Source organism: Malaya genurostris, chromosome 3 (genome assembly GCF_030247185.1).
Source record: "Malaya genurostris strain Urasoe2022 chromosome 3, Malgen_1.1, whole genome shotgun sequence".
In the NCBI taxonomy this organism is placed as follows: domain Eukaryota; kingdom Metazoa; phylum Arthropoda; class Insecta; order Diptera; family Culicidae; genus Malaya; species Malaya genurostris.
The window spans coordinates 158,687,636-158,711,158 of record NC_080572.1 but is presented as its reverse complement, the minus strand read 5'-3'; the positions used below and the strand labels follow the sequence as shown (position 1 = coordinate 158,711,158).

General features: G+C 39.9%; 2 long non-coding RNA genes across 2 annotated transcripts; both read right to left on the bottom strand.

The window, feature by feature from the left end:
- Positions 1-36: 36 nt before the first annotated feature.
- LOC131438018 (uncharacterized) lies at positions 37-686 on the bottom strand. The gene is made up of 3 exons (XR_009230867.1): positions 432-686; positions 213-346; positions 37-145 (listed from the first exon to the last, which is right to left on the bottom strand). It is a non-coding gene; the product is annotated as an uncharacterized LOC131438018 (long non-coding RNA).
- A 2,652-nt stretch (positions 687-3,338) lies between these two features.
- Positions 3,339-3,988, bottom strand: LOC131438229 (uncharacterized). Its single transcript, XR_009230892.1, has 3 exons — positions 3,734-3,988; positions 3,515-3,648; positions 3,339-3,447 (listed from the first exon to the last, which is right to left on the bottom strand). It is a non-coding gene; the product is annotated as an uncharacterized LOC131438229 (long non-coding RNA).
- Between the last annotated feature and the right edge of the window lie 19,535 nt (positions 3,989-23,523).

Below are 23,523 nucleotides of genomic sequence, written 5' to 3'. Positions count from 1 at the left end.
TTTAAATTCTAAAATAAGAACAACAAATTCATTAAACTCTATTTTATTTTCGCATCAAATCAAATGATATTATACCTGGTGAAATATTGCTTAGCATTGCTTGATAGTATCAGTTGATCCAAGGCTCTGTCCGGTCGAGTTTTTCCTGAAGCAGGAATTGGCAGCAGGAAAGAAATTATTAGCCAAGTCCAGATGTAAACCTCGATACCCACCTGCGATTGTCCGTCGGATTCGAGCGAATTGAATCCGGGAATCAAATGATAATCTTCCTTTTCATCAATCGCTTGATGTTGTTTCTACAGCGACCGATAATGAATAATAAACCGTATACGAGATGTTAATTTCACTGGAAAACATAACCGTTGCCGGAAAAATTGTTGAAAAATTGAATTTCAACGACGGAAACTAGTAAGGTCACAAACTTTACCTACCTGCAAGTCCTACCAAAGTACACAGTCACAATATAGAATATTTTTTTCAAATCCATCACTGATGTGTTACTCATGTACGAAATTTTCTGCTAAATTGTAACTTTATGTGACAATAACAGTACACCCGTTCATTGACAATTTGTATAGTCAGCACAAATGTAATACATAGTAGGTTGAAAAACACTATACGATAATGTGTTTACTACATAAATTCTGTTGATATGGACTACATGAATAGTGTTTTCAAACTTCATAATCGTCTTTTAAATCATGTATCTATTTATGATAACATTATTATATTGTGAACATATTTACTAGTAGCAATAACTATTTCGCTTCTCATCTATATCAAGGCTCGAGAGCAATTTCACCTTACTAGAAATTGTGATTTTAACTATTTGTTCTTATATTTGAGATGACTACCATTGTCAGGATGACCATGCCAGAAAAGTCATAAATACAAATAGTTTGGTCAAGTCGTAGTCTTTGTTGTCTAGTAATTTATACAATGTAAATGGTGAATAGTCATATATCATGATTGTTGACACTTTTTAAGCGTATAGTTGAAATGAAAATGAAAAACAGGTTACGGTTACTATGGTTCTTTTCTTAGTGTAGCTTTAGTTATTATTATCGGTAAATAATTTGAGTGAAGGATTGCTAAGAGTACCGTAATAATCCAAAGAGAAAGTAAACAAAGAGAATCTCTCATTGTTACATTCGTCGTTTTGAACATTTCATACAGATTTGTAAGCTGCTTAAGCCAAATCATTTCATTTTCCGAACTTTTAATTACTTGACGAATTACCTTATGCGAATCATGAATATCATATCAGAAAGAGAAATCGTGGCATGTAAGAACCATTAGTTGTGAGATGTGATGTTCTGTACATTGGCTTTAACGATAAGAAGAATACTGGTATAATCACTCCTCATGTTCACTCCGCTAGAACGGAATATTGATTCTCAGGACTGAATACTAAGCAAAACGATGTGAGAGGCCTTTTAATACAATTCTTGAACGAATTCAGCGTTCATGTCAAAGTTTATGGACACAATATTTAATAAAAGGGTAATTTGAACTATCGAATGTCCAAAAATTTTTCATTTTATCGTTAATTTGTTAATGGAAAATTGATCCTGACATTATCATGCTACGAACATTCATCAAACACGACTAAATAATATCACTAGCGGTAAATCAGGTTATGGACAACCGTTCAAAACCAATTTATTACTTTCGATAATCCCTAAGGATTTGCTATTACATTTTTAAAAATTTACAGTATTTATCTTGGTCATCTCTTTTCCATCCATCTATTTATTTGTCTATTTAGGAGCAAGGGAAAAGCCCGCTGGAGCTGAGATTTTAATTCTCCTTCTCCAGCAGGCATAAACCTTCTCATCTTTTGTATCAACAGATAACATTTGTCCAAATGATACATAACGAAATCTTAGATTACCGTTATTTAAACTACAAAGCTAACTAACAACTATTGATATCGTCTAATTATCTTAATAAAACTAGCAGGTAAAGATTCGAAGAAAACGGGTTTTAATGGACGTTGACGTTGCACCAGTTAGAAAATACATCCAACTGTGACTGCAAGAAATTTGAGTCTTTCAGATCTTTGATAAGATGAAACAGCTTGAAATCGTCGACGAATGATAGCTTCATCATTGCAATGCGTAATTCAGATCATTTAGATATAGCAGAAATATGAATGGTCCTAGATGGCTTCCCTGAGGAACGCCAAAGCTCACGATGAATGGGAGTAACGCAGTCACCAATTTTCACGGTCGCACTACGACCAGTCAGATATGATTCAATCCAATCCATCATCGCATATGTCAAATCTTCAGTTTGAGATAGGTCTACAATCTCTGTTCAATACACTGACCCGAAGGATGAGATGGCAATCGGTGCATTTGTTTAGTTTTTGCTTAACAAAAGCATTGAACATATCCACAATAATTCTTGATGATATTTCTTCATCGGGACGAAGTTAATGTGTTCGATATGAATTTGTCGTAATTCGTTTGTTGTAAGCCAAGTAATCAGTAAAATAATGGAAAGAAACATTAACGTTTGACAACTCTGCTGTCCGAAAACATAAATTAAAAAAAAAAATTCAGGCGAGACGAAGTTCGACGGGTCAGCTAGTATATATATAAAAATGCAGAGATCGTTCTTTGTAATCGCATCACGTAAGAACGGATGGACGGATTGAGATGCTTTTTTTTTTGTTTAATCAGTTTTTACCCCCACCGGGTTCGTACATCAAAAAAATTAGGAAAACTTACCGGAAAAGTGGGAAAAACCAATAAAGTTATTTTGTATGGACAATGAAATTTTCCACTGCAAAAGTCGCCAATGATTGCTAGATGATCGATAGGTGTTTGGCGCATAACGAGTTGCATAAGTGTTTGGCCGTCGAAGAAAGGAATACTAGATCGTTGAAAGAATCTTTTGGCGCGCAGCGAGTAGTTTTGTGTGAATATGCATACTTGAATTATGTGATTATTCATTTCAAGCCACGTGCTTAATTGGGTATCAAAATTATTGCTTCCTAATGACGTTTTCGCTTCAGAAAGTTAAAACTGACCCAGGGTAGTTTCATCAACCACTTTTAACGAAGCTGTGTTGGTTTCGCATTTAGTATATGGGATCTGAGCAAACCTCACAGAAAGAAATAATGTAATTTACACGACATGTAAATCAATAGCAACATGGAATAGACATGGGTTGAATCGAAAGTTTGATTGAAAACCATCATTTCACTTCTAGTTATTTTGAAACTAAAAGCAGTGGTTGATTCAACAATGCTGAAGATCAGCAAAACATGAGATAATGTTGAAAAGTTTTATGAATTTAAATTCTAAAATAAGAACAACAAATTCATTAAACTCTATTTTATTTTCGCATCAAATCAAATGATATTATACCTGGTGAAATATTGCTTAGCATTGCTTGATAGTATCAGTTGATCCAAGGCTCTGTCCGGTCGAGTTTTTCCTGAAGCAGGAATTGGCAGCAGGAAAGAAATTATTAGCCAAGTCCAGATGTAAACCTCGATACCCACCTGCGATTGTCCGTCGGATTCGAGCGAATTGAATCCGGGAATCAAATGATAATCTTCCTTTTCATCAATCGCTTGATGTTGTTTCTACAGCGACCGATAATGAATAATAAACCGTATACGAGATGTTAATTTCACTGGAAAACATAACCGTTGCCGGAAAAATTGTTGAAAAATTGAATTTCAACGACGGAAACTAGTAAGGTCACAAACTTTACCTACCTGCAAGTCCTACCAAAGTACACAGTCACAATATAGAATATTTTTTTCAAATCCATCACTGATGTGTTACTCATGTACGAAATTTTCTGCTAAATTGTAACTTTATGTGACAATAACAGTACACCCGTTCATTGACAATTTGTATAGTCAGCACAAATGTAATACATAGTAGGTTGAAAAACACTATACGATAATGTGTTTACTACATAAATTCTGTTGATATGGACTACATGAATAGTGTTTTCAAACTTCATAATCGTCTTTTAAATCATGTATCTATTTATGATAACATTATTATATTGTGAACATATTTACTAGTAGCAATAACTATTTCGCTTCTCATCTATATCAAGGCTCGAGAGCAATTTCACCTTACTAGAAATTGTGATTTTAACTATTTGTTCTTATATTTGAGATGACTACCATTGTCAGGATGACCATGCCAGAAAAGTCATAAATACAAATAGTTTAGTCAAGTCGTAGTCTTTGTTGTCTAGTAATTTATACAATGTAAATGGTGAATAGTCATATATCATGATTGTTGACACTTTTTAAGCGTATAGTTGAAATGAAAATGAAAAACAGGTTACGGTTACTATGGTTCTTTTCTTAGTGTAGCTTTAGTTATTATTATCGGTAAATAATTTGAGTGAAGGATTGCTAAGAGTACCGTAATAATCCAAAGAGAAAGTAAACAAAGAGAATCTCTCATTGTTACATTCGTCGTTTTGAACATTTCATACAGATTTGTAAGCTGCTTAAGCCAAATCATTTCATTTTCCGAACTTTTAATTACTTGACGAATTACCTTATGCGAATCATGAATATCATATCAGAAAGAGAAATCGTGGCATGTAAGAACCATTAGTTGTGAGATGTGATGTTCTGTACATTGGCTTTAACGATAAGAAGAATACTGGTATAATCACTCCTCATGTTCACTCCGCTAGAACGGAATATTGATTCTCAGGACTGAATACTAAGCAAAACGATGTGAGAGGCCTTTTAATACAATTCTTGAACGAATTCAGCGTTCATGTCAAAGTTTATGGACACAATATTTAATAAAAGGGTAATTTGAACTATCGAATGTCCAAAAATTTTTCATTTTATCGTTAATTTGTTAATGGAAAATTGATCCTGACATTATCATGCTACGAACATTCATCAAACACGACTAAATAATATCACTAGCGGTAAATCAAGTTATGGACAACCGTTCAAAACCAATTTATTACTTTCGATAATCCCTAAGGATTTGCTATTACATTTTTAAAAATTTACAGTATTTATCTTGGTCATCTCTTTTCCATCCATCTATTTATTTGTCTATTTAGGAGCAAGGGAAAAGCCCGCTGGAGCTGAGATTTTAATTCTCCTTCTCCAGCAGGCATAAACCTTCTCATCTTTTGTATCAACAGATAACATTTGTCCAAATGATACATAACGAAATCTTAGATTACCGTTATTTAAACTACAAAGCTAACTAACAACTATTGATATCGTCTAATTATCTTAATAAAACTATCAGGTAAAGATTCGAAGAAAACGGGTTTTAATGGACGTTGACGTTGCACCAGTTAGAAAATACATCCAACTGTGACTGCAAGAAATTTGAGTCTTTCAGATCTTTGATAAGATGAAACAGCTTGAAATCGTCGACGAATGATAGCTTCATCATTGCAATGCGTAATTCAGATCATTTAGATATAGCAGAAATATGAATGGTCCTAGATGGCTTCCCTGAGGAACGCCAAAGCTCACGATGAATGGGAGTAACGCAGTCACCAATTTTCACGGTCGCACTACGACCAGTCAGATATGATTCAATCCAATCCATCATCGCATATGTCAAATCTTCAGTTTGAGATAGGTCTACAATCTCTGTTCAATACACTGACCCGAAGGATGAGATGGCAATCGGTGCATTTGTTTAGTTTTTGCCTAACAAAAGCATTGAACATATCCACAATAATTCTTGATGATATTTCTTTATCGGGACGAAGTTAATGTGTTCGATATGAATTTGTCGTAATTCGTTTGTTGTAAGCCAAGTAATCAGTAAAATAATGGAAAGAAACATTAACGTTTGACAACTCTGCTGTCCGAGAACATAAATTAAAAAAAAAAATTCAGGCGAGACGAAGTTCGACGGGTCAGCTAGTATATATATAAAAATGCAGAGATCGTTCTTTGTAATCGCATCACGTAAGAACGGATGGACGGATTGAGATGCTTTTTTTTTTGTTTAATCAGTTTTTACCCCCACCGGGTTCGTACATCAAAAAAATTAGGAAAACTTACCGGAAAAGTGGGAAAAACCAATAAAGTTATTTTGTATGGACAATGAAATTTTCCACTGCAAAAGTCGCCAATGATTGCTAGATGATCGATAGGTGTTTGGCGCATAACGAGTTGCATAAGTGTTTGGCCGTCGAAGAAAGGAATACTAGATCGTTGAAAGAATCTTTTGGCGCGCAGCGAGTAGTTTTGTGTGAATATGCATACTTGAATTATGTGATTATTCATTTCAAGCCACGTGCTTAATTGGGTATCAAAATTATTGCTTCCTAATGACGTTTTCGCTTCAGAAAGTTAAAACTGACCCAGGGTAGTTTCATCAACCACTTTTAACGAAGCTGTGTTGGTTTCGCATTTAGTATATGGGATCTGAGCAAACCTCACAGAAAGAAATAATGTAATTTACACGACATGTAAATCAATAGCAACATGGAATAGACATGGGTTGAATCGAAAGTTTGATTGAAAACCATCATCGTTGTTAAACTAAACTGGATTACATTGAAATTTCAATGAATAGAACTGTATCTTTCAATTAACGCTTAGCTTTACGATTGAATTATATTGAAACGTACAGCATTGTAAAGTAAGTCTATGTTTAGTTGCCTGCTCCAAACATGTGCATGAAAATATATGTAAATTCACAAAATATGTTTGAAAAAGATTCGATTTTCAGCTCAACAATGTTGAAACTAGGTTCGAAACTAGCTTCAAACAAACGGTTTGACAGCAGTTAGGATGGAAACTGGGTTAGGCTCAGAAACAAACGAAAACGACATAAATGATTGGCGGAATGTATATGACTGTTCTAGAAATACCGATGTAGGCAGGAGAAAAAGTTCTGATATTGTTCACCAGTTATCGGATTCTGTGTAATGGAGTCAGATGAATAATATTGGTCATTGTGAGCGTGAGTTTAACAAATTAGAAAATTTTTGAATGAATCAACGAAAGGATCGTGCAGTAGAAGTGCTAAGGTCAAACTAAGAGACATTCCTCGCATTTTGCCATAGAATGAATTAGATTACACTAAACGCACATAATAAGTGGCAATTACAACAATGTTCAAGATGATTAGCATAATGGATTGAGACTGCAATTTTATATTTCATATTTTGTGAAGAATGTTCGAATTGGAATGATAATTATCAAATTAAAATTTAAGCGTCGTCTCTCCAAGCAACCAAAAGTTTCACAGTACTTGAAAAATATCCACTTTATTAGAGCTATAGAGTACGTGTGGCACTTTTTGGCAACTTGAACGCACAGAAAAATTTCTGGGAAAACTTTCTCGCTGCTTAAAAGCTGTACAAGGGACCGCTTCGAAGTTTGTTCTGCTGCATCGGGTGAACATTCAAGTATGAGTAATTTCTTAAAATACATTGTATGCTTCATAAGCCAAATCTTCATTTACGAACTTCTGGTTACTTGGACTAAATACAAATTGTAAATACATCCTACTCTACCGAATAAACAACCCGAGAAATTCTTCAACATTGTATTAAGTTTATCAATACAAAATTCTGGTTAAGGACTTTTTTTTGTCGATTACCGAAAGCAAGAATCACATCTGGAAGAGAAAACATGGCACCTTATATCGTTTTTGTCGAAGCCATTAGAAAGGGAACTCCGTTCAGTGCATTGACTTAAAGGATGAGATGACAATCTGTGAATTTGCTTATTAGAAGTATTTCACATTTTCACATTAATTTTTGATGATACTTCTCAGTTGGTGATAGTATTCAGAAAAATAATGGAGAGAAATGTTAACCACTTAGTCGTTTGACAATTCTGCTGTTTGAAAACATAAATTCGAGCAAATAATTTTTAGGCGAGACGAAGTTCGACGGGTCAGCTAGTTAAAAATAAAAACTGAAAGAGGGAACAATTCGACAGTCCTACCGACGACACGACCTGCCACTCGTCTATCAAAACTGTATCGTAAATTTAAGTACCCCTCAGTAACTGGAAATGTCAAATCGAAAACGCTAGTGAATTTTTTTAAACTGGCAGCACAAGTTGATATATTTATTGATTTTGAATAACAGTCGCCATAACTAGGGATGTCGCGTTTTTTGAAATACTCGATTAGTATATAATCGAATACAACTTTTCAAACTAATCGATTTGCTTGATTAATCGTACAGAACTACTCGATTAATCGATTAGCTTGCGATTAAGCATGACCACCCCCTGCTAGGGAAGCTGGTTCCTGAAACCGACGCATTTTGTTTTGGTGGCGTTGTTGTCAACAACATTTTAAGTTACGTTCATACCATACAATCAAACCACACTGGTGTCAAAAGTTAATTTCTTCAAACCCAATATAAATATAACTCTTCTCTAGTATTCTCTGCAAAAATATGAACTCTTTTTGAATAAGAAAAAAAGTGGTTTGTTATAGTTTGATTATATTCCATCGAAATCATTTCCTTATGTTGGTGCAACCGCATGAAGAAAGATGTGAACAATGCTTAAACACAGCATTTGACAGCGAACTAGAACCAAAAGAACCAAAAATTTCGGCTTCAAGCCAATTGTATGCAGATGACAATCGCACCACCGGGGTGAGCATGACTAAATTTGATGGGCGATCTAACGATGTGTTTCACTGCTAGATGCGTACGTGTGCGAGGATGATGATTGCAATATTAGCTGTCAAAATACAAGGGAAAACGAATTTTCACTTGTAAATTCCTTTATAACTTACATACAACGTCATTTTTTCAAGCGAAAAGTTAATTTTATTGTGAGAAAAATCAATTTCTATCTATGTTATTGTAGCAGCACCCAAGATTCTGTTTTAAACCATATATATTTTCAGATCTGATCTTAGTATGCGAGAAAACGTTGATACCTTGGAATGAATTTATTCGTTGCGTACATTATAAAATATCACTTGAAAGACCGCACAGATGCGCAAACCTAAGCGAATATGCGATATTATGATGAGGAATAGTTTTTTACTAAGAACTAATTCCGGATCTCGATATTGATCAACATATCATTTTATAAAAACAAAAATGATTACACGAAACGAAACGAAATAAATTTTCTTACATTTTAAAATAAACAGTTCTTATAACAAGTCCTAGAATTCTACAAAATAATTAAAATTATATAAAAAAAATCAATCTTAAGAAAGGTTCAAGTAATGAAACATAGATGGCGGGTCAGGTGAAATTAGTTCTACGTTCGATTGTCAATTTTGTTTAAGTCGATTTGTTGTTTCAAGTGGTGCCAGATTGTTTTCGAAACAACTTACTTATTTCACGCACAAAAATTAAACAAATGCCTAGTAATTAGAATGAATAGATATTCTAATTTGAATCAAATATTGGTCTCGTTTTTATAAACACCAATAAGTCACATGGCAAAATTTTCTTTGAAGAAATGCAGGCGAACTATTCAAAATAGAGCATATTTTTAACGACCAAACGAAAGGGAGAACTTTTCTTCTTCAATTACTGTTATGATATACACTCAGCCAGTACATAACAGATCTTCAAGTAAGTGGCAGGGTGCTTAGTGACTTTAAAACAAACACGACATATTTTTGTAATAAGCACAATTATTTTGGAGCAACCATGTCCTCGATTGAAGTAATAACATTCGAGTTTGAATCTATTGATTTGATGTTTGATGAGCAACTAACCGTTTCATCGTTTTCATTATACTGTTTTTTCTGAATGAAGTTTAAATTACTTAATTAAGCTCTCGGTCCTCGTACACTAAGATTACTAGAAATCAATAAATCAATTTGAGGTATATAAACTCAAAAACTAGTAATATAAACTAGAAAATAAGTATATAATAGCTTTTAATCAAAATATGGCTCTTTCAAACAAGAACAAACTAAGAAAAACAAAATATCACGCGAAACAATATACATTTGTTTGTTTGTTGCGAATGATATCCTATGTAGCAAACCTAATTTACTATTCTCATCGTTTGAATAGAAAAATACTGTTAAAATCATAGTTTTGAGTAACGCAAAGGTTTATATGACAAATCATATCCTTCGAAAAGGTGAATGTGAGAGCATGGAACTAAAGCTTTCAGAATGTCAATTCAGGAAACCTGAATTATCTCAGGTTTAAAATTTTTAAGCAGACGATTTATAGGTAATAGATTCAAAACAATTTTGGTTTAATTTTATTAAAAATATTGTGCGATTAGTAATATAAATAAAGAAATGTCAATATTTTTGATAAAAAAGCAGTGTAAATATTTTTGATGAACCAGAGATTATCTATTAGAATAAAAAAAATCAACAGAATTTTGTGCAGTTTTTGATAACTGTGTACAATGAAAATCTGTGCACATGGCATCCATTAAAACCTCTCAACTCATTGACAAAATGAAACGAAACCAAATTTGAGGAATACAGTTGAGAAGATTATAATGAACATAAGTGAAACTGGAGTCATTTCTTTCATTTTATTGTATTGTAATTTTCACTGGCGGTTAGCAAAGACTGCGATGCGCCAAAAAGCGACAGAATGCGAACCTGTCATTCGCATCAATTCATCCTCTTCGAGACCCCAAGTCACAAACATAATTTTTAAATTGGTATTAATCAAAATCTTAGTGTTCACTTACTGCTCTACTTGAAACACTTTCGATTTTAACTAAAAAAATATACTACTATACAAAATTGTATATCATCTCCTTTAAAATTAAAGTCATCTTTGACAGATACATATACTCATTGAGGCTTCAAATGAACAAATAAATATTTCTTGTCGTAAAAGAAAATTGCATGTTGAATCTTTAATTGCCCTTGGTTCATCAGACGATTTTTTTCTAATCGATCTAGATTAGACGACTGTCTGAAAAAACTTCGAAACCCTCTAAAAAGTCTGCAAAACTGCATAGTTCGCTAAAAAAGAAAATTCATCAAATTCACATAAAATCTTCAACTTGGTATCTGTAATTCTGACGCTCATTATTTCGCAATTCTACGACGATTCCGTCGCATTCTATGCTAAGCTGAAATTCACAATACTAATCGAACCAATAATCGTAGGAAATTAATCGATTACTGCGATTATCGGAAAGAATTCAATCGATTAAATTTCATTCGATTAACTGTGCCTTTACTCGATTATTCGATTAATCGATCGATATTACGACATCTCTAGCCATAACCTTGGTTACTGCATATCGAAGGCAAGATGAATGTAAACAAAATAAATTTCAGATAAGTTATTATATTACGGAACATTTTAATGGATTTACCTGACTCGAGCGGAATGTAAAAATTGAGGAGTATGAGTTATGTCTTTAATAAAGCCAAGTTTAAAATTCAGGTTTTGACTTGAAACCGTTGTGTGAGAAGGAAGACATGGAAATCACCGACAACGAGCTGAGCGAGGCTAGTGCTCTGCGGTACCTGCATAACGTACGGTAAAATGATTTCTTTGCGGAATTCCACTAGTAATCCTCGAATAGTGGCCAACAAGGTGAAATACTGTTTCCACTGCTGCGCAGTCAACCGACACAACACAATTTTGACATCGGCATGTTACACCGAATCCTACTACCCAGAAAAGCTAGCAGTTGAAGTGTACGACTGAATCGCTGGGAGCAGATCATTGTCCTCGTTCGTTGGTTTCATCCATAGTTTCGATTAAATTCCGAAAATCGAGTTCGTTAATATGCATTTCTGCTTAATTTGGACAAAGTTTAACACTAATAGAACTATTCCACCGCTTTCAAAACATGTTTATTTGTTTTGGGGTTCCTTGGTAACTAGTCCATAGCAACTTAAACAGTGTTGCTCGAGAAGATTATTTTTATCATCTACAAGGGGTCGCTAGATTTGTGGTAACTGGCGGTGAATCTTTAGCGTACAGTTTTAATGCTGATTTTTCTTCGGAGTGCCTGGTCGTGTCGTCGGTCCTACCAAATACAAATTATAATACGGAATACTTCGACAAATTTTCAAGGACACATTTTGCATCGTGCGGTACACTGTCATGATACACTGTCAGAGTAACAATGTACTTTAACGAGTTTTCTATAAAACTAGCAACACTGAAGGGTAAGAACAAGTTCACCATAGTTACTGTTTAGTGTAGTGAAAAATAAACTTGAACTAGGGATGGGTATCGAGAGGTAAAGTATCGATACTTAGTATCGCGATACCGTTTTGTTATTTCAGGTATCGGTATCGATACTATAGGAAAAAGTATCGATACTTATTATCGGTATCGGTATCGATCGAAAATGCAAGCTAGGCCGATTTTGTTGATTAAACTAGTCTTCAAATAATGACCTCCCCAAATAACCAAAACGCTGTTGATTGGTTTTGAGATCCTTTGTTCACCTTTTCAGTTAAAGACAATTTCAGTTATTTGAGAATATCTTTTGCAATTGATCAAGAACTTTTTTTTAATATTTCAATACCTCGCGAGAATACCTTTCCAACGAGATATAGATGAGTTTTATCAAACAAGTTCGCGCTTGCGGAGTTATTAAAAACGGTATCATCTCACTTCTTAGTTGATTGAGTCTGTTTCTTCTATGAAAACCAAAATTCGTTACCCAAACTGGATAAGAACACTAGTATCGACAGGTATCGACCATGAAAATATCGATACCACGCGATACCACTTTGCACGGTATCGATCCTAAAAAATCGATACTTTAGGCTTAAGTATCGATACCTTGAAGTATCGCAGTATCGATACCCATCCCTAACTTGAACTATGTTGTTGTGTATGAGATATGGTGAGAATTTTAATTGTATGCATTCCTATTATTAACGTTCTGTTACTTGCAGGGTTTAACAGTTTATTTACCTATAGATCAGTTTTGGAGAGCACTTTTGGAAACACACTGAAATGCTTCTTACGAAAAACTACCATGGGAACCGACAAATGCAAAACTGATTTCCTAGCACAGATTAATCAGACGCTAGCAATGTTCTTAAAACGGGCAGAATGGTTATGTAATTCTCAAGCAAATCATTGTCTCCAATAATATCCACATCCGCTTCGAAACCAATTTATATGAATCAAATGCCTATTGATTTTTCTACAAGTGACTATTACAATAATCTCAAAACGTACACATTTAGCAGATTATCACTTTATTTACCCGTAGTTAGCACTTCAATGGAAATCGTTTCGAATGCTAGTCTGGCTCACGGATTCGTCATTCCTCGCCGGCAGACCAACGGAATCGGTCTCCAAAGTGATATGGAATGTTCTCAATCCAACTGCATGTTCCACTGTCTAGTCTGTTGGGGTTGCCGCTAGCTCAACATTTGGTTGCGATCGCCATAGTTAAGGCTATTCATGAAAGTGTACCGGGATATGATCGGTTGGGTCCCCGACGATGGATCTAGACTACTCCGACGAAGAGCTTCCCGACGAAGAAGGTTCTCCCGGACCGACGTTTATTCGCTGATCCCTCTTGAGCCTGCTACGGTACGCGGCTGATCTGTTGTTGATCCGCACTCCATTTCTGCTGCAATATGCCCGCAATTTGGGATGCCACGGTCGACACTGCGTTCTAGTTCTCTACGCAGTGGCACATTCTCTGGATCAGGTTTTCCGGTGTGGTGTCCCTGCCGCATGCCTCCAGTAGCTCACTCCTTTGAGCCGCGAAACGGGAACATGCGAACAAGACGTGTTCAGCCGTCTCGATCTCGTCTGGGCAGCCAGGACATACAGGGGATGTCGCGTGACCGAACCTGTGGAGGTACCATCTGAAGCACCCGTGGCCTGTGAGGAATTGCGTCAGGCCGAAGCTCACTTCTCCGTGAGGTCTATCTAACCAGCTCGAGACCCTAGGTATGAGCCGATGTGTCCACCTGCCCTTGGTTGAGCTGTCCCACTCTTGTTGCCATCCGCGTAGAGAAGCGGCTTTGGAGGCCCTACGGGCGTTCCTGTCTCCTCGCATGCTGTAGCGCTCCGCGTCTTCCTTCACTATCAGACCGATAGGCATCATGCTTGCAACCACGCAGGCCGCATCCCTCGATACAGTGCGGTATGCACTGATTACGCGAAGACACATCAGTCTATGCGTACTCTCCAGCATCTGTGCGTTGCGTTCCACATTCAGTGCCGACGCCCATACCGGGCTGCCATACCTGAGGATCGAAACTGCCACTCCTGCTAGTAACCTTCGTTTACTGGAGCGCACAGGCGAGCTGTTGGCCATCAAACGGGAGAGCGCCGCGATCGCTGTTGATGCGCGCTTGCAGGCGTATTCAACGTGCTTGCTGAAACTGAGTTTGTCGTCGAGCATCACACCCAATTGCTTCAGTGATCTCTTGGAGGGGATCACGTAATCTCCGGCATGTACCAGCGCCTCCTGTTCCGATTTGCGGTTGTTTACCACCATCACCTCTGTTTTGTGGTGCGCGAGTTGCAGTTTCCTGCTACGCAGCCAGTCCTCCACCAAGCAGATTAAGTGTGATTCGATGGATTCGCCATAGACTGTCAGCGTGACGTCGTCCGCGAACCCAACTATCTTGACACCCGGAGGGAGCCTCAACCTCAGTACTCCATCGTACATTATATTCCACAGGATCGGGCCCAAGATAGATCCCTGTGGTACTCCAGCCGTGATTGGAGTGCTACGTGTGCCTTCGTCGGTCTCGTTGAGCGATACTCGGTTCTGGAAGTAGCTTTCCAGAATCTTGTACAGCCCTTCCGGTACTCCTAGTCGAAGTAGGGAATCAGCAATGTCTGCCCAGCAAGCACTATTGAACGCGTTCTTGACGTCTAGCGGTACTACCGCACAGTAGCGGATCCCTCGTCGTTTGCGCTGTATAGCTACCTCCGCCGTGGTTACCACCGATGTTATGGCGTCCGCCGTCGACCTGCCTCTGCGGAACCCGTACTATTGACTGGACAGTCCTCCTGCCTCCTCTATGAAGGGGGCTAGCCTGTTGAGGATGATTTTCTCAAGGAGCTTACCAACAGTGTCTATCAGACAGATTGGTCTATACGCCGAAGGATCCCCTGGGGGTTTCCCAGGTTTCGGTAATAGTACCAATCTTTGTCTTTTCCAAATGTCTGGGAACATACGCTCGTCCAGACATCTCTGTATGATCTCCCTGAACATGTCCGGTTTCGTCATAATAGAGAGAGCCTTTAGAGCCACGTTCGGGATACCGTCTGGCCCCGGGGCTTTCTTTGTATCGAGCGATCTCGCCGCAGTGAGCAACTCCTCGTTCATCACCTTTACGACTTCATTCGCTGGTAGCGGAGCTGGCTGCCAGGGGGACGTGTCGTGGTGGGGAAAGAGAACCGTTATGATTTCCTTCAACCTCGCCGGACTACGTTCAGGGGGTGCTAGCGCCCCTCTCGTTTTGGCCATCACCATCCTGTAGGCATCGCCCCATGGGTTGGAGTTGGCTCCCTCGCATAGCTTGTCGAAACAGGCTCTTTTGCTTGCGCTGATGGCCTTGTTTAGTGCAAGCTTCGCCGCTTTGAACGCCGTGTTCCTCTCCATCCTCATCTCCGCTGATCGAGCTCTTTGCATCCTTCTTCTAGCCCTGAGGCAGGATGCGCGAAGGCGTGCAATTTGCTCGTTCCACCAGTAGACCGGTGGTCTGTTGGTCCTCGGTTGAGCCTTTCTAGGCATGGTCGCGTCACACGCTCGTGACAAGATAGCGACCAACTCGTTTCCTCTCAGGTTCGCGTTGTACTCCTCTAATTCAAGAGCAGCGCAAAACGTTTCTCGGTCGAAGTTAGCTACCTTCCACGCTAGAGTTTTGGGAGTATTACTCCTCCTTGTGCTTCTCGCCAATTGGCCGATCGTGTAGCGAATGGCTAGATGGTCGCTATGGGTGTAGCCATCATCAACTCTCCAATTAAGATCTTCAGCTAAGCCGGGACTACAGAAAGTCAGGTCGATGAACGACTCGACTCCGTTCCGCTGGAAGGTACTTTTCAGTCCATCATTCGCTAACACGACGTCCAACTTGGCGAGGGCCTCCCGTAACGTCTGTCCTCTCCTATTGGTGAAGCGGCTGCCCCAAGCCGTTGCCCAGGCGATGAAGTCTCCGGCTATCACCACCGGCTTCCGACCCACCAGGTCTGCGGTCAACATGTCGACCATCCGAGTGAACTGGTCTATTGACCATCTCGGTGGAGCGTAGCAGCTACAATAGTAAACTCCGTTTACCTTAGCTATGGCTACTCCCTCCGCTTGTGTTTTCACCACCTCTTGCACTGGGTATCGACCAGTCGTCAAGATCGCCACCGTCTTGGATTCGTCAGACACCCAGTTCCCGTTATCTACCGGTGTGTGATAGGGATCCGAGAGAATCGCGACATCAATGCCCCATTCCGTCACTGACACTGCAGCAATTACTGGCCAGCTGCACAGTGATTTAGGTTCAGCTGTACTACTTGCATGTAGTTTTGCTCCCTCCACTTGTTGAACAAGTAGGTCCGCCCATGACGTGGTTTGTGGCCTTCTTCTTGCTCGCGCATAGCATGCAACGTGGCGTTCTTTCGCATGCATACGCCTTGTGCCCCTCGCCGCCGCAACGCTTGCAGAGCTGGCTCCGGTCTGGGCCTTTGCAATTCCACGACTTGTGGCCAGGTTCGAAACACATGAAGCACATGTCGACCACCGGCGGTTGGTAAGCGGTCACTGGGCATACCGACCATCCGACCTTTAGCCTGCCCACTTTGAGGACCTTATTAGCATCCGTGGCCGATAGCTTAAATGTAGCTATCTGGGTGCCCTGTGGTCCTTTCCACATGCGGATGGATTCCCGTGAGACATCCACACCTCCTTGCTCCTTGATGGCCAGGGCAAGTTCTTCTGCGGTGGCGATTTCGTCCAACCGTTTGCACTGGAGTGCAACCTCGTTACGCATGGCTCTTACTTCGGCCGTATCGCCCAGGACTTGTTGGGCAAGCGCAACAAGCTCCGTTCCGCCCTGAGCTCCCTTTTTAAGCTCGAGCAGCATCTCTCCCGTCTTCGTACGACGGATACTGCGAACTTCTTTGCCAAGCTCGGCTAGCTTTGCCTCACTCCGCATGGTCTTGAGCACATCGGCGTACTTTTCTTTGTCGGCCTTAACCAACAGAGCCTCACCTTTGTCCCTAGCCTTCCTCGCGGGAATGGGCCCGGCCTCTTTTGGGACCTTTTTCTTCTTGGCGTCCTTCACCCATGGATTCTCGCCGGGTTCGATTACTTGACTCGGAACTGGGGGTCGAGTGCCGAGGTTTGGGTTGAGCCCCTCACCACGTCCCTTCGCCCCATCATTTCCGCCATGGTCTTTACTCCTCTTGGCCTTGGGAGTCAGGCGTTTACTTCCAGGAGAATCCCTGGCGCGTTTTCGGCGCTGTTTATTCCGCTCAATCGTGAGTCGGAGCGCATAGTCGACCGCCTCCTGTTTTTTATCGGTATCGAAGGTGAAGGGTGAGAACACTTCTCCGACTTTCCGCCACCCTCTAGCCGCGCTATCAACGCCTCTTGGTCCCTTTTAGCTACGTTCACGGCCTTACGTAGCTTCAGCAAGTTCAGCTTTAGCTCCTTGCTGATGTTTGATTTCTCCTGCGCGAATTCAATAATCGCGTCGAGTTGTTCTATGACCGCTGTCATACTCGGCTTGATTACTTCCTTCCCTTGCTCCTGGGACTCAGGCAGGTCCACTGGTTTGACATGGACATTGCTGTCGCTCGTCTCCTCAGCTACCGCCTCACTCTCCTCTCTCGCACCCGTTCTGGATGGAGACCTCCTCAAACCCCCTCTTGCGAAAGGGTTTACCTCCTTACTCGACGCCGATGTTGATGGTGTGGAACTCATTTTATATGGGTCCCCCTTATGGCTACCGTCAAACCCAGCCGAAAGTAGTCGCTATCATGATCCCATGGTTATCTATGTGGTGCAGTGAGGCCATGCGAGGGTTGGCTTTACGCTCAGAGCCGGATCAGCGCAAATCAGGAAAAGGGCATCTGAACCTACTTCCACCCAGTCATCCCAACCAGGTGGCTGAAAATGAGACGGCGTGCCATAAGGCCTGCCACGGTTTTATGGGACGGAAGGCAGCTGCGACATTAGCCTACTCGCTATTTCAAGCCAGTTCCACCCTGCTTTACTGAAGGAGTAGAATACCGCAGCTGTCAGCCCTAGTTTCTCTATATATTCCAATCTACCGTATCGTATCCATGGATGGTATGGTAGCCAGTATGCCATAGTTAGGACCTCACTGGCGTTAGTCCTAACGTGCCGAGTCGGCACTCCCGTTGGGCTTGTGCACTTTGAGCGGCACACGATCGCTTTGGTAGGACTTGCTTGCGGATACATGCAGCTTTTTGTAGAGGATTAGCAGAGCCCACTGCCAAACCCCACCGCATCCTAGGCAAGCCCTACAACTCGCAGTTGCCGGGGGAGGGGTCGTCAAGCCCTTAGACATAGTCCCTGCTGCCCCAAGGTGCGAGTGCTATGACAACAAAGAATGCTACTCTAGAGTTATGGCATCGGAGATATGGACACATAGGAGAGACAAATCTTAAAAATCTATGGAAGCATAATATGACAGAGACTGCGATGACGATCCAGGATTGGTCACACAAGAGTTTGTGTGAGGTGTGCTTGGAAGGTAAACAGATAAGACAACCGTTTGAGGAAATTTCCAAGACACGTTCTTCTCGATCGTTAGAACTCATACACTCCGACGTATGTGGGCCGTTCACACAAACGACATGGAATGGAAAGCGTTTCTATGTGTCATTTATGGATGACTACAGTCACTTCACAATGATTTATTTGCTAGCATCAAAAGATGAGGTTCAAGAAAAATTCGAAGAATATTGTGCATTGGTAACATCTTTCTTTGGAACAAGGGTGTCTAGATTACGATGCGACAATGGCGGAGAGTATATCGGAAAGTCATTTAGAAAGTACTGTGCCACTGAGGGAATTCGAATGGAAACAACCGTACCATATAGTCCGCAGCAGAACGGAAAAGCAGAGCGTTTAAATCGCACCTTGTTAGAGAAAGCTCGTTCCATTTTACAAGATACTAAATTACCGAAATCTATGTGGGGCGAAGCAGTGCTCACTGCTGCCTACATTCTGAATAGAAGTCCGACATCCGCTCTGAACGAAAAGAAAACTCCATTCGAAAGGTGGTATGGCAGAAAACCGAACGTAGATAAGATGCGTGTTTTTGGTTCAACAGCATTCACCTGGGTGCCCAAAGAAAAGCGTGGCAAACTGGATCCAAAAAGTGAGAAAAACATTATGGTTGGCTACACCGCAAATGGTTACAGGATTTGGGATCCTAGAAAGAGGATGATTTTTACTTCTCGTGATGTTGTATTCGACGAAAACATGAAAACGATTCACAACGAAGTGCCAGAAAAGATAGCTTATGAATCAGAGGATGACGTTGAACTCGCTGCAGAAAAGGAAATCGTACCAACAGAGTCTGAGTTGGATGAGAACGAACCGATAAGAGAAAACATTTCGACAAATGAGGAGTACGAGGAACCAACCGGTGCGCTTCCTTCGCAATCAGATTGTGGAAATATCCCCGCAGAGGCTTCCACGAGGCATAGCGAACGGGAGCGCAAAATTCCCGGAGTATTTGGAGCAAATACTGGTGTCCAATGTTTCGCAGGTCCGTCTAAAGATGAACATGTGCTAGATGAAATGGAGGCTTTCGCATTGAACGCAGAGGCTTACGTAGAGGATCTACCTTCAACCATAGACGGTCTGTAGAAACGTAGTGACTGGAGTAATTGGAAATCTGCAATCGACAGTGAGTTAGCATCTTATCAAAAGAACGAAACATGGAAACTCATCAAGAAACCGGAAGGAAAACACTTGGTGGATTGCAAATGAGTGTTCAAGTTAAAACGAGATCAAAGTGGAAACGTAGATCGCCACAAAGCGCGTCTGGTGGCCAAAGGATACTCGCAACGAAAGGGATTCGATTTTGATGAAACTTATGCACCCGTAGCCAAAATAACCACAGTTAGAACGCTTCTGGCTAAGGCAAATAAGAAGAAATTCTTTATTCACCAGATGGACGTGAGAACTGCCTTCCTCAACGGTTCACTGAAGGAGGAAAACACAAATCCACATCTTGTATGTCATCTGAAGAAGTCATTATGCGGTCTGAAACAGGCTCCAAAAAGCTGGAACGATAAATTTAATTTATTCATTGAGAAGCTCGGATTCAAGCGATCCAATGTGGACACATGTTTGTATAAGATTGCGTTAAATGGATCTGTTGTATACTTACTGTTATATGTTGATGACATAATTCTGGTATCAAATCAAATGGACCTGATTGAGAAGTTCAAACGGCAATTATCGAAACAATTCGAAAGGTCTGATATGGGGGATCTGAAGCTGTTTCTTGGATTGAAAGTAGATCGCGATTTGAGAGGAGGTACAATGAAAATTAGTCAACCCAAATATATCGCAGATCTATTGCAAAGGTTTGGCATGGAAGACTGCAAACCGGTGGCAACTCCATTGGAGCCTAATTTGAAACTCGAGAGCAGGATGCGTGAAGATGTGACAAAGAAGCCATATAAAGAACTTGTCGGTTGCTTAACATGCTTGCGTCACGACCAGATATTAGTGCTGCTGTAAATACATTTAGTCGATTTCAATCCATGCCAACCGATGTCTATTGGTGTCACTTGAAGCGTATATCGCGATATCTGAAGGGGACAATGAACATGGGTTTGATTTATCAACAGCATGGTGAAGAACAGCCACTAGTTGGCTTTGCTGATGCTGACTGGGGAAATGACCAGAATGATCGTCGATCGGTTTCCGGTAATATTTTTCAAGTTTATGGAGCTACAGTTTCCTGGATGACAAGGAAGCAAGCAACCGTTTCACTTTCATCAACAGAGATAATCAATCTTGCATTCGCGTTGCTGAGGAACCAAGAAATCATAAACGAATGAAGCACATTGACATTCGATACAATTTCATTCGTGAAAAGATTCAAGATGGTGTGTTTAAAATAATTTACAAGCCAACATCAGAACAAATTGCTGATATCTTCACCAAAGGATTGACGATTGACTTTCGAACAATTAAGGAACAAGCTAGGATTATTCGGTTGAGCGGAGGTGTTAAGAATACAACCGACCTAACGTCGTCCATAGTTACAGTAATGTAACAAATCAAGGTAATCCCTGATGTTTGAAGAATAAATTTTAATTCCAATTCACTTCTTCGTTCAATAAACAAGCCTTTCAACGTTTGCTCTGCCTTTTAATAAAAAGTACGGGTGTGTAATGTCAGAGACATAACTGAAAGTCGTGAATACGAATATGACACGCTTTATTTATGCTTCCGAATTCGAATTGGTAGTTGATCGATTGTTTGAATTGTACAACTTTCCCCTCTTTCATTACTAGAAATTTAAACGATGCGCTTAGACTAAATTACAGATTAGTTACATTAAACATTCTGAAACGTAATTAAATAATATGAAATAAGCAGTATAGTTCTTTATAATAAAATAATGGTGGCTCTGAAAAAAAACTTGTTATGAAAGCGTTCGTGATGGAGAGTGACGAGTTGAGTTAGTTCAGCACGCAGACTCTGAATTCTAAACATATATTCCGGAACTAAGCTCTGAAACTTGAAGACGATTTTTCGCCATGACTACCAGAATGGGTTGTATAGAGTACAGTAAAGTAAATTTCTTTAGGAGTATTATTATGGTTCTAATAGGAGTATTATTATGGTTCTAAAAAAACCGAATAGAATAAGTCTGGAATAAAGAACTGGACCCTGAGCTCAAGAACTAAATTTAGAACCAATAACAGACTCAGAATCCAGTTTCAATTCTAGAACTGCAATTTCAGTTCAGAAATACAGTTCCAGAATCCAGTTTCAGCACGCAGGCTCTGAATTCTAAACCTATATTGCGGAACTAAAATCTGAAACTTGAACTTCCCCGTTACGACTACCGAAAAGCAAATAAGAGTTGCGACCTGAGCGTTTGAGGTTTTAACCACGCAGAAGGTGCACTCTCCGTCGCTGCTGGTTGAAGGTTTAACTTCCACGACGTCTGCTTCCATCGAACGCATGAAAAGAAATGATCGATTTTCACCACGGTTCCCCTTTTATACGCATTCAGTTGAAGATATGTGCCTGACTACCTCAAAATCGTCGTCCTTGCGCGAAAAACCCAAACGAAAGTAAAGAGTTTTCCGCATTGTTTCCAAATTTTGAGAAAACTTAATTTTTGAGTTGTTTGTGGTTATCTCACACTGTTCAAAATATTATCCTAAATTCCTGATCATATTTCTGATGAAATGGCGAAAGAATTATGTTGCTGCCATTAATACAAGTCGAGATATTCACGATTAAGTTCTGCCCATTCTTCCATATGGCTAATTTTGAAAAGGCACCCCATAGTAAAGTAAGTCGTATTCACGACAAAAGGGCCTAACTGCACATGAGAGCCTCTCTTTGTTTAATTTCTCTTTTGATTTTGACGGAGGCAATGTTGCAAATTCTCTAAAGTTTCCAATATAAATCGAAAGCTTGTAGTTTTACCTTGAAAGTTTTGCGAAGATAAAGCGTCAAATATAAAATCAGTTCGGTAAATCGTGAAAGAAAAAGTAAACAAAGAGAAACTGTCATTTGCAGTTAGGCCCTTTCGTCGTGGGACGGTCGAATTAATTCATGTCTTGACAGTTGAGATTTTCGAGAAATTGTGACAACGTTTTCGTAAAGAATATCAATTTTCGCATCGTTTTTATATCAAGTATAACAGTTTTGATTCCGAATTTGACAATTTTTGTGTGAAGTAATAACACACATACCTCTCATATACGGATTCACAATGGAAGCCGCAGTGTTGTGCAGGAATCAGTAATCAGAACAAATTGGCTCAAATGGCACGTTCCCCTTGATATTTGGAGATTTGTGCCTTGCCTAAAATTTGTTTTAGCATCATTTTCCCGATATATAAGAGGGAAGGATTGAAAGGAAATGGTAAGGGTTGGTGTTACGGCGCAACGATCCTACAGATTAATAGCTGCCGCGCTGCAAGTGAGTTAGACATTGCCAGCCATCAGTTGCGCATGTGCGAAGCGGCTCAGTGATCAGATGGGCACGTGGAAGAAAAAGAGATAGAAGCGTAAACACGTGCTGGTCGATAGCGACGCACGCGCAAGAATACTTGAAATAACGAGTATGCGCGTGCAGCATTTTTTAGAAGGATCTCTGCGAGAGGTCCAATTTTTCTAGACTAGGAATTAGTGTATGAGACCCAAAATTTGTAAATAAAATCAGAAGTTTTCGGAAAGTCAAATCGAATAGATGTTTGAGGCCGAAATTTCTCATCTCCTTGTCAAAAGTCTTTTCGCTAACACAATCGGTAATCCTCCGAAAAAGAAGCATAGGTCTCCGCACAGAAGAGACAACTAGCCTTTTTCCGAGATTTAAGGTTGTGCTTAGTGCTAAAATGACTGCTTTCAGCTGGTCAAAAACTATTCCACCACAGAAGCATAGGCTCTCATTAC